Raw genomic sequence first — 12,558 nt, forward strand, 5'->3', positions numbered from 1 at the left:
ACATCATTCTCGTAATGATGTGAACCCGTTATCAATGACATCCAATGTCCATCGTCAGGAAACCATGACTATCTTTTGATCAACGAGCTAGTCAACTAGAGGCTCACTAGGGACGTGTTGTGGTCTATGTATTCACACATGTATTACGATTTCCGGATAACACAATTATAGCATGAACAATAGACAATTATCATGAACAAGGAAATATAATAATAACCATTTTATTATTGCCTCTAGGGCATATTTCCAATAGTCTCCCACTTGCACTAGAGTCAATAACCTAGTTACATTATGATGAATCGAACACCCATGCAGTTCTGGTGTTGATCATGTTTTGCTCTAGGGAGAGGTTTAGTCAACGGATCTGCCACATTCAGGTCTGTATGTACTTCACAAATATCTATGTCTCCATTTTGAACACTTTCACGAATGGAGTTGAAGCGACGCTTGATATGCCGGGTCTTCCTGTGAAACCTGGGCTCCTTGGCAAGGGCAATAGCTCTAGTGTTGTCACAGAAGAGAGTCATCGGGCCCGACGCATTGGGTATGACTCCTAGGTCGGTAATGAACTCCTTCACCTAGATTGCTTCTTGTGCTGCCTCCGAGGCTGCCATGTACTCCGCTTCACATGTAGATCCTGCCACAATGCTTTGCTTGCAACTGCACCAGCTTACTGCCCCACCATTCAAAATATACACGTATCCGGTTTGTGACTTAGAGGCATCCAGATCTATGTCGAAGCTAGCAACTACGTAACCCTTTACGACGAGCTCTTCATCACCTCCATAAACGAGAAACATATCCTTAGTCCTCTTCAGGTACTTTAGGATATTCTTGACCGTTGTCCAATGTTCCATGCCGGGATTACTTTGGTACCTTCCTACCAAACTTACGACAAGGTTTACATCAGGTCTGGTACACAGCATGGCATACATGATAGACCCTATGGCCGAGGCATAGGGGACGACACTCATCTTTTCTCTATCTTCTGCCATGGTCGGGCATTGAGCCGTGCTCAATCTCATACCTTGTAATACAGGCAACAACCCCTTCTTTGACTGATCCATATTGAAATTCTTCAATATCTTGTCAAGGTACGTACTCTGTGAAAGACCAATGAGGCGTCTCGATCTATCTCTATAGATCTTGATGCCTAATATGTAAGCAGCTTCTCCAAGATCCTTCATTGAAAAACACTTGTTCAAGTAGGCCTTTATGCTTTCCAAGAATTCTATATCATTTCCCATCAACAGTATGTCATCCACATACAATATGAGAAATGCTACAGAGCTCCCACTCACTTTCTTGTAAATGCATGCTTCTCCATAAGTCTACGTAAACCCAAACGCTTTGATCATCTCATCAAAACGAATGTTCCAACTCCGAGATGCTTGCACCAGCCCATAGATTGAGCGTTGGAGCTTGCACACCTTGTCAGCATTCTTAGGATCGACAAAACCTTCCGGCTGCATCATAGACAATTCTTCCTTAAGGAAACCATTAAGGAATGCCGTTTTGACATCCATTTGCCATATCTCATAATCATAGAATGCGGCAATTGCTAACATGATTCGGACGGACTTCAGCTTCGCTACGGGTGAGAAAGTCTCATCGTAGTCAACCCCTTGAACTTGTCGACAACCCTTAGCAACAAGCCGAGCTTTATAGATGGTCACATTACCATCCACGTATCTCTTCTTCTTAAAGATCCATTTATTTTCTATGGCACGCCGATCATCGGGCAAGTCAGTCAAAGTCCATACTTTGTTTTCATACATGGATCCTATCTCAGATTTCATGGCTTCCAGCCATTTGTCAGAATCTGGGCCCGCCATCGCTTCTTCATAGTTCGAAGGTTCACCGTTGTCTAACAACATGATTTCCAAGACAGGGTTGCCGTACCACTCTGGTGCGGAACGTGTCCTTGTGGACATACGAAGTTCAGTTGCAACTTGATCTGAAGTTTCATGATCATCATCATTAACTTCCTCTCTAGTCGGTGCAGGCACCTCAGGAACAATTTCCTGAGCTGCGCCACTCTCCGGTTCAAGAGGTAATACTTCATCAAGTTCTACTATCCTCCCACTTATTTCTTTCGAGAGAAACTCTTTCTCTAGAAAGGATCCATTCTTGGCAACAAAGATCTTGCCTTCGGATCTGAGGTAGAAGGTATACCCAATAGTTTCTTTAGGGTATACTATGAAGACGCATTTTTCTGACTTGCGTTCGAGCTTTTCAGGTTGAAGTTTCTTGACATAAGCATCGCATCCCCAAACTTTTAGAAATGACAGCTTAGGTTTCTTCCCAAACCATAATTCATACGGTGTCATCTCAACGGATTTCGACGGAGCCCTATTTAAAGTGAATGCGGAAGTCTCTAAAGCATAGCCCCAAAATGACAACGGTAGATCGGTAAGAGACATCATAGATTGCACCATATCCAATAGAGTGCGATTACGACGTTCGGACACACCATTACGCTGAGGTGTTCCAGGCGGCGTGAGTTGTGAAACTATTCCACATTTCCTTAAGTGTGTGCCAAATTCGTGACTCAAGTATTCTCCCCCATGATCTAATCGCAAGAACTTGATTTTTCTGTCAGGTTGATTCTCAACCTCACTCTGAAATTCCTTGAACTTTTCAAAGGTCTTAGACTTGTGTTTCATTAAGTAGACATACCCATATCTACTCAAGTCATCAGTGATGGTGAGAACATAACAATAGCCACCGCGAGCCTCAACACTCATTGAACCGCACACATCAGTAAGTATGATTTCCAATAAGTTGGTTGCTCGCTCCATTGTTCCTGAGAACGGAGTCTTGGTCATTTTACCCATGAGGCATGGTTCGCACGTGTCAAATGATTCGTAATCAAGAGACTCCAAAAGTCCATCTGAATGGAGCTTCTTCATGCGTTTGACACCTATGTGACCAAGGCGGCAGTGCCACAAGTATGTGGGACTATCATTATCAACCTTACATCTTTTGGTATTCACACTATGAATATGTGTAACATTACGCTCGAGATTCATTAAGAATAAACCATTCACCAGCGGAGCATGACCATAAAACATATCTCTCATATAAATAGAACTACCATTATTCTCGGATTTAAATGAGTAGCCATCTCGAATTAAACGAGATCCTGATACAATGTTCATGCTCAAAGTTGGCACTAAATAACAATTATTGAGGTTTAAAACTAATCCCGTAGGTAAATGTAGAGGTAGCGTGCCGACGGAGATCACATCGACCTTGGAACCATTCCCGACGCGCATCGTCACCTCGTCTTTCGCCAGTCTCCGCTTATTCCGCAGCTCCTGCTTTGAGTTACAAATGTGAGCAACCGCACCGGTATCAAATACCCAGGAGCTACTACGAGTACTGGTAAGGTACACATTAATTACATGTATATCACATATACCTTTAGTGTTGTCGGCCTTCTTGTCCGCTAAGTATTTGGGGCAGTTCCGCTTCCAGTGACCACTTCCCTTGCAATAAAAACACTCAGTCTCAGGCTTGGGTCCATTCTTTGACTTCTTCTCGGCAGCTTGCTTACCGAGCGCGGCAACTCCCTTGCCATCTTTATTGAAGTTCTTTTTACCCTTGCCTTTCTTGAACTTAGTGGTTTCATTCACCATCAACACTTGATGTTCCTTTTTGATTTCCACCTCCGCTGATTGTGTTCAGCCTGCAAGACCTGCCCGAGTTCAGCCTGTCGTAAAGCGTGCCTTCGTGGGAGTCATCCACGGAGAGGAATCTAAGGATAGCTCGGTATCTGGTGGCGAAACCGTCATTTACTCTGATGATGAGTCTTCAATCAGAGAGACCGAGTCGCTGTATCAGCTGCATGATGGCCGGATTAGTAGAGGTTCCGATGGCGACAATATTCCGGACCTCTCTGATCCGCCGAGCCGAGTTGCGATTTTTATGGCTGGTAGGCAGTTGGTGCAACATTCTTCTACCGCAGCGGCAATGATTTCCGGTTCAGTAGCTGCAACACCCGCTGGGGCAGGAGGCTCCGCGCTAGCGCCGATTCAGGTTTTGTCCAATCTATTCGACACTTTGGCAATGTTGTTGGTGGCTGAGGTTAACGCGGTGAATCAGGATCAGCATAACACGGAAATCGCAAAGGTGAAGGATCAGATAGCTCAAGCTAAGGTAGATCTGGCAGCGGAGAACACCAGGATGGCCGCAGAGCGGGCCGAGTTAGAGGCACAGGCTTACCGGCTTATGCTGGATCAGAGCGCATCAAATGATGTCATGAGGATAAGGTACCGGTCTCACCTGCCTCCGGTTTACAAGGGAAGGAATCTCTTTAACACGCCAGGAGCAGGAACCAGCAACCAGCCGGTGGTAAACCGGGCAGAGGCACCTAGAACGGGGGCGCTGGTTCAGCCGCGCGCGACGGATCCACCTCGCCAGAACGATGTCCTACCACAGCACGTCTCAACGCCTCTGGGTCATTACTCTAACCCGTTGGATAACATCGTCGCTGCCACTTCATGATTGGTAGCTCTCCTGATCGAGGGCGAGTCTCCAGTAGAAGTTGAAACACGACGGGCTAGAGAGCTCCTTCAGATGGCTTTGGCCCAATAGCAGGCTTATTCGCATAGTCATGTGAGGATTCATTCCACCCCCTGCCCAAGTCGGGGCTACAGCAGGCATATTGATGAACCGGTTGTATCAAGCAATGCGTGAAACCATAACTCACCGCGAGGGCATAACCCACTGGGTGGCGGTGCTAATACCCAGGATGTGGTGGATCACGATCGAGCACGTCTAGAAGCCGAGTTAGCAGCGCAATACGCGGCTCGTCAGCTCACTCCAGTTCGTCCAACCACTTCAGTGGAACTAGGTGTGGGTTTTAGTTCTTTGGTGGTGCCATGTCTCACCCCGACCTTACGCAACGTGCGGCTGCCCAAGGATTTCAAAGGTCCTCGTAAGGTGCCCAATTACACTGCCGATTTACCCCCTGAATCATGGGTCGAGAGCTATGAGATGGTGACGGAGATGCTGGACGTGGATGATGCGTCATGTGCTAAGTACTTCACTATGATGCTGGAGGGGACAACTCGTACTTGGCTGAAAAGTTTACTAGCTAACTCCGTTGGGTCATGGGCTGAGTTAAAAAGCCGATTTATCTAGAATTTCAAAGATACGTGCAATAAGCCCTTGTCAATTGTGGACTTAGCCGCTTGTGTTCAAGAGGAAGGGGAGTCTACAACCCATTGGGTGAAGCGGGTATCAGCCATTCTACATTCATCAGACCGCATCAATGCTGACACGGCAGTTTTAACATCGGAAGGCAACTACCAGTTTACGCCTTTGAAGCTAAAGTTGGGAAGGCTCAAGCGTCACTGCAATGACATGGCCACGCTTATGGCAGCTCTGGTTAAGTATGCAGATTCAGATAGTACCAAGGACCCTGAGTCTGAGGATGAAAAGACGGGGAAGGGAAAGAAGAATGGTAGTGCTAAGGGGCAACACCATAACCGGATGGGTCATGGAAACAACGGTAAGCCCAAGGCGGATAACAGCTTGGATTTTGTGGCTAACACCAACACCCAGGATAATGGTCAACACCATAAGGGTAAACCGCCCTAGGGGGGTAGAGGTTCAGGTCCCAATCTTGAACGCCTGTTAAATGAGCCTTGCCCAAAGCACGGGTCACGAGAGAGGCTAGCTACGCACCTTTGGAAGGATTGTTTCATCATGCGGGAGTTTAAAAATTCAAGTTCTTTCTAATACGACCAGGGACCACCCGGTGGTTCAGGAGGCGGTTCTCATGGGCCGGGTTATGGTGGAGGCAGCTCCGGTTCAGGATTCCAAGGCAATCAAACCAGACATGGCAATCAAGGCAGTCAGGGTAACCAGGGCGGTTATAATCATCAGGGGGGCAGCAGCAGCAACAATCGGGTTATCACAGTAATCCGAAGCAATTGAATAGTGGGCAGTACCATGTTTTCACCACTAGCCTATGTAAGCGCGATCAGAAGCTGCATAAGAGGGCAGTAAACTCGGTTGAACTGGTGGTGCCCTGTTATCTGCGCTGGTCTGAACAACCCATTTTGTGGAGTCGAGAGGATCATCCACCCCGGGTTGATAATCCGGGTCATCTGGCCTTAGTGGTGGCACCTCAGGTTGGGGGGTATAAGTTCACCAAGGTACTCATGGATGGAGGGAGCAGTATCAATATCCTTTACTATGAAACCTTCCGTCGCATGGGGTTGACAGATAAAAATCTTAAACCATCGAACACCGTTTTTCATGGTGTGGTGCCTGGTAAATTGGCGTACCCAGTTGGTAAGATAGATCTAGAGGTGGCTTTTGGAGATGATCATGATTCAAGATCAGAAACATTGACTTTTGAAGTGGTAAAAATAAAGAGCCCATATCATGCCCTGTTTGGACGGCCGACTTATGTTAAGTTCACGGCAAGGCCCTGTTATGTTTATCTGCAGCTTAAGATGCCGGGTCATAAGGGGACCATCACAGTGCATGGGAGCCGGAAGATTGCTTTGGAATGTGAAGAGGGTGATGCGCCCTACGCTGAGTCATTTTGTGCAACAGAGGAGTTGAAGTTCTACAAAGACAATGTTGATCCAGCAGATATGACTTCTCTGAAAAAGCCAACTATAGAGCATGATTCGGCTTTGAAGTTTAAATTGGTTGGGGAGACTAAGCTGGTTGAATTTGTTCCTGGTGATTCATCCAGGAAGTTCAGCATCAGCGCTAACCTAGATCCGAAATAGGAAGGCGCGCTCATCGAGTTCATCCGTGAGAATCGGGACATCTTTGCATGGAAGCCTTCTGACATGCCAGGTGTACCGAGGGAAGTCGCTGAGTACACTCTTAATATAGATCCTAAGTTTAAACCGGTCAGGCAGTTTCTCCGCCGCTTCAATGAAGAAAGGCGCAAGGCTATTGGTGAGGAGGTAGCCCGGCTCTTGGCAGCAGGTTTTATTGTGGAGGTCTTTCACCCTGAGTGGCTAGCTAATCCGGTGTTGGTACTTAAGAAGAATGGCACTTCGCATATGTGTGTGGACTACACATATTTGAACAAAGCCTGTCCAGCTGATCCCTTTGCTCTCCCTCGTATTGATCAAATCGTTGATGCTATGGCGGGTTGTGACTGTTTGTGTTTTCTGGACGCTTATTCTGGTTATCATCAGATCAAAATGGTTGTTAAGGACCAGGAGAAGACAGCTTTCATAACTCCCTTTGGAGCCTTCTGCTATGTATCTATGCCTTTTGGGGTCAAGAGTGCCCAGGCGACTTATCAGCACTGTCTACAGAATTGTCTTCATAATCAGATTGGGTGTAATGTTCATGCTTATGTGGATGATATTGTGGTGAAGTACAGAAAGGATGAAACATTGATAGATGACTTGAAGGAGACTTTTGATAACCTCCGGGTTTATAAGATGATGCTTAATCCGGCTAAATGTGTCTTTGGTGTATCGGCATGCAAGCTCTTGGGTTTTCTGGTGTCTAACAGGGGCATTGAAGCTAATTCGGAGAATATCACAACTATTACGTCTCTGGCTAAACCGGCGTGTATTAACGATGTTCAGCGGCTGCGGGTCGTATTGCAGCATTGAGCCGGTTTATCAGCCATTTGGGAGAAAAGGCAATCCCTCTGTATCAGATGATGAAGAAGACAGACCATTTCGTCTAAGTGATGCTGCCAATGAAGCCTTTGAGAGTTTAAAGCGGCAGTTAGCTAAACCACATATCCTTGCTGCTCCTGTTGATAAAGAGCCATTGTTGCTATATGTGGCTGCTAATGCCCGGGCTGTCAGTGTGGCTATTGTTGTGGAGCGCAAGGAGGCCGGAAAGGATTATACGGTTCAACGGTTGGTTTATTACATCAGTGAGGTGCTTATTGAGTCCAAGCAGAGGTACCCACATTGGCAGAAGCTGGTGTATGGGGTTTTCATGGCGAGCCGGAAGCTCAAGAATTATTTTCAGGGTCATCCTATCACGGTGGTCAGTTCTGCCCCCTTGGGGGATATCATCCAAAACAGGGAAGCGACTGGCCGGGTCGCCAAGTGGGCTATTGAGCTTGGGCCTCACGGGTTAAGATATAAACCTCGTACATCAATCAAGTCCCAAGCACTTGTGGATTTCATCAACGACTGGACAGAGTTGCAGGCACCGGAGGAAAAGCCAGATAACACTTATTGGACTATTCATTTTGATGGGTCCAGACAATTAGAGGGCTCGGGGGCTCGAGTCATATTAACTTCCCCACGAGGTGATAAGTTTTGTTATGTTCTCCGTTTAATGTTCCCTTGCACTAACAATGGAGCTGAATATGAGGCCTTGCTCCATGGTCTTCGGATGGCTAAGGAGATGAATTTAAGCCGGGTTAAGTGCTTTGGTGTCTCGGACCTAGTAGCTCAATAGGTGTCTGGCACATGGGATTCCAAGGATCCACTCATGGCAGCGTATCGACGAGAGGTAGACATAGTGGCGGGTCATTTCAAGGGTTATCAGGTTGACCATATAGACCGGTGAAAGAATGAAGCGGCGGACGCTTTAGGTCGCTTAGGATCTCAACGTAAACCGGTGCCGCCCAATGTCTTTTTGAATGTGCTACATAATCCGTTGGTCAAGTTACCTACAGAGGAGGATTTGGTTGTTCCTGGCCCGGAGGCTCAATTGGTGGCGGCTCTTCATGGTATCCCGGATTGGACAGTCCCATACCTGGCGTACATGAACCGGGTGAGTTACCAGAGGATGAAGACTTAGCCAGGAAGATAATCCGGTGATCCAAATCAATGACCATTATCAATGGGGAGTTACATCATTGCAGTGTAACAGGGGCGTTTCAGTGTTGTGTGTCTCCTCAAGAGGGCTGTGAGATTTTGCGTGAGATCCACGAAGGAGATTGTGGTCAACATGCCGGTTCAAAATCATTGGTAGCTAAGGCTTTTCATCACGGCTTTTATTGGTTGACGGCTCATGCTGATGCTGAGGATTTGGTAAAGAGGTGTGACGGTTGTCAGAAGTTTGCACGTCGAGCTCATGTTCCGGCTCAAGAATTAAAGATGATTCCAATCACTTGGCCGTTTGCAACTTGGGTCTGGATATGGTTGGGCCCTTTAAGAGGTCCAAGGACAAGAACACCCACCTACTGGGGGCGGTAGATAAGTTCTCCAAGTGGGTAGAGGCAGAGCCAGTCAGTAAGTGTGATGCAGCCATGACGGTTCTATTCATCAAAAAGGTGATCTTCCATTTTGGTTTTCCACACAACATCATAACCGATAATGGTACTAATCTGTCCAAGGGTGCTATGGAAGAATTTTGTCAACGTGAGCACATCCGGCTTGACGTGTCATCAATGGCTCACCCCCAATCTAATGGTCAGGCAGAAAGAGCCAATCAAGAAATTTTGAGAGGCATCAAGCCCCGGCTTATGGTTCCTTTAAAGCGGACGCCAGGTTGTTGTGTGGAGGAGTTACCTTCTGTGTTATGGAGTATCAATACCACACCGACTAGATTTATGGGTTACACGCCCTTCTTCATGGTTTACGGAGTAGAGGCGGTTCTCCCTAGTGACATCCATCATGACTCGCCCCGTGTGGCGGCTTAGGTTGAAGCTGATAATGAGAAAGCACGTCAGGATTCACTGGACCTATTAGACGAGGAGCGTGATATTGCAGCGGCTCATTTGGCGATTTACCAGCAAGACTTGCGACGTTATCACAGCCGCCGGGTTAAAACCAGAACTTTTCAAGAAGGTGATCTGGTGCTCCGGCTCATCCAGGATCAGACTGATATGCACAAGTTGTCCCCACCTTGGGAAGGACCTTTTGTGGTCAGCAAAAATCTGCACAACGGATCATACTACCTTATCGATGTTCGAGAGCACAAATACTCACGTAAATCGGAGGAGGAGACCCAACGGCTGTGGAATACTTGAGCCACAGGCTCTTCTTATGTACATATTTATGACAATGTATATATTATGATCAATATAATAAACCGGAGCCTCAACTAAAGCGAGGTCTCTGTTGTTTTTATTACATCATGTGTGGTTACATGGGGGCTTCTGTTTATAAAGAGGATTTCTATTTCCCATTGATCCGACTTATAAGGCCACATATATCAAAGGAAATCACTTGGGGCTTGGTCATATTTGAACCATAGCTACACCTCTTGATTGGCATAAGGCCATTAGGGAAATCACTTGGGGGCTTGGTTGTATTTGAACCATAGCTACACCTCTTGATCGGCTTAAGGCCAAAAGGAAATCATGTGGGGCCAAAGAGAGTGTTGCAACATCACAACTTAAACATAAGCACCCACTGAGCATAGCTCAAATGTTTCTTGGCGGCTCTTTGCTTCTCAAAGAACAAAGAACTTACACCCTTGCAATAGGCTATCAATCCAGGCTTGGAAGCTAGGTGTATTCACCTAAAACCCCGGGTTATCCTGCCTTTTTAAGTAAGCCACTCCGTCCAGGTAATCTTGGTATGACCCGCCGAACGTTTGACAAGTCAATCTCATAGACCCTGGACTTGTCAAAGTTAAAACGACGATTGGTTAATGTGAGGTCCATCTTAAAAGGCTTCAAAAAATGGTTTAACTCAGTGGCTTGGCAGCCCATGAAAAGCCTCGATTTAGGGCCTGGCGGCCCATGAAAAGCCTTGCATGTTCTTTTTGTGTTTTTATTTGACAAGTTTTTTCTCCTTAGGTGAGATTTTTTAATATCATATGTTAAACCGGCGTTTATTGACCCGGGTTGGCTTTCAACGATAAGTTGTTAGTACATCATCAACTATAATCCGATGTTTATAGACCCGGTTTGATTTTGAGTACAAGTCACCAGCATTATGTATGAATACACCGGTGTTTATTATAACCCGGTACGGTTTTATCATAAACCGGCAAAACATGGAAGGGGTTATCAATACTTAAGATTGGGGTTATCACCCTAAATATACAAAAGTTGGTCAACCAATAGTGTGATTCAATATCACAGGTATCATCTCTTTCATCTTTGATTATTTTCAAAGTACAACCTTGGTTATAAACCCCGGCTATATATATATTTGGGCATCATGACCCGTCCAGCGGTAAACCGCCAGGACACTTTCAACTCCTTGTATGCAGGAACAGTTTGAATAACACTGCTACAGATTATGAACATAATATATTCTGAAGCAAGATGGATTAACAGTATCAGGCAACATAAATATGCATGATGGCATAGCAAACCAAGTATTTGGAACTAGCCTATTACAAGCGCTTTAATGCCCAAACAGAATAATTGTTTTCAGCAAGTGTGGCAGTACGCAGAAGGCTAAACCGGCCTCCGGATCATGACTCGTCACCAGGCTGACTTGAAGGCTATGGGTTGTCTTCCGCTGGTGCATCCACCTCCTCCTCTCTACCTAGTGGCTGGAAGTCAATGGTTGCCCAATCGATTCCAGTTAAAGCTTGGAACACAACTTCATCACTTACAAGGTTGGAGGGGTCAACATCAGGGGCATAGGTGTGCTTACGGTTGCCGGAATAAGATCCTCTACATCATGTGTTTGCGCAGGATATCTTTTATGATCAGAGTCATAAACCGGCTGATAGTGAGAGAGATCTGTTTCCTCAGCCAATTTGCTTGCTAAGGGGCGCATTTCCCTTGTCAACCTTCGAAGATCACCATTGTTAAACTCTGAACCGTCCTCCTTTACGCCAGGGTAGCTGCTGCCTATATCTGACGGTTCAAGATCTGGTATCGATGCCTTAGCCCGGATTAGCACAGTCAGCGCACCTGACCTTGTAGCTGATCTTTTTAGTTCGTCCAACCGGGCAGGCAGCATTGACAGCTTCTCAATGGTTTCATTTATCAAAGTTGGAGGCGGTTTGTTATGAGCAGCGGTGCAAATGGCCCGTTGGGCTCTGGAATATAACTGCTCTATCAGAGTATAGGCAGCGTTCAGCTTCATCCGCATGTCAGAGCCCAGATGGGTAATGCGAGTTCCTGTGTCATTGCAATCATCAGTAAACCGGTAATTGATGAGATAATGTATATTGAAAAACTTCAGATGAGGATACTTACCAAACACAGCAGAGGTCATGGCATTTATCTGCCGCTTTAAGCCAGTCAGCTCTTCGACCACCGGTTTAAGGGCTGCTTCTGCGTCTTCGGCTCTCTTTTGTAATCCGGTTTTCTCTGTGCCCCAATCCGCCCGTTCCTTATTGAAAGTTTCTTTTAGCTTCTCCATGGCTGCAAACGCACTGGTCATTTCCTCTTTGGCTTTGGAGGTATTTGCTTGCTGAGATTTGATGTTTTCTTGAAGATCAGCGGTTTGGGCTTCCTTTTTGCTCAGCTCAGCCTATAAGAGAAGGACATATTATGATGTGACAGTGAATATTTGAAGTAGCAAGCACATAACAAGTTATACACTTGGCACTTGGGGGCTAATGCCTATTTTCTTGATTATCAGAATTTTTTTACAAGTCCCAAGAGCAATACACGTATTATTCTTGGCACTTGGGGGCTAATTTACATTTGCTCAAAGTAACATTGGTTAAAGTCCCAGTTCAGCT

Source organism: Triticum urartu, chromosome 2 (genome assembly GCF_003073215.2).
Source record: "Triticum urartu cultivar G1812 chromosome 2, Tu2.1, whole genome shotgun sequence".
NCBI classification, from domain to species: domain Eukaryota; kingdom Viridiplantae; phylum Streptophyta; class Magnoliopsida; order Poales; family Poaceae; genus Triticum; species Triticum urartu.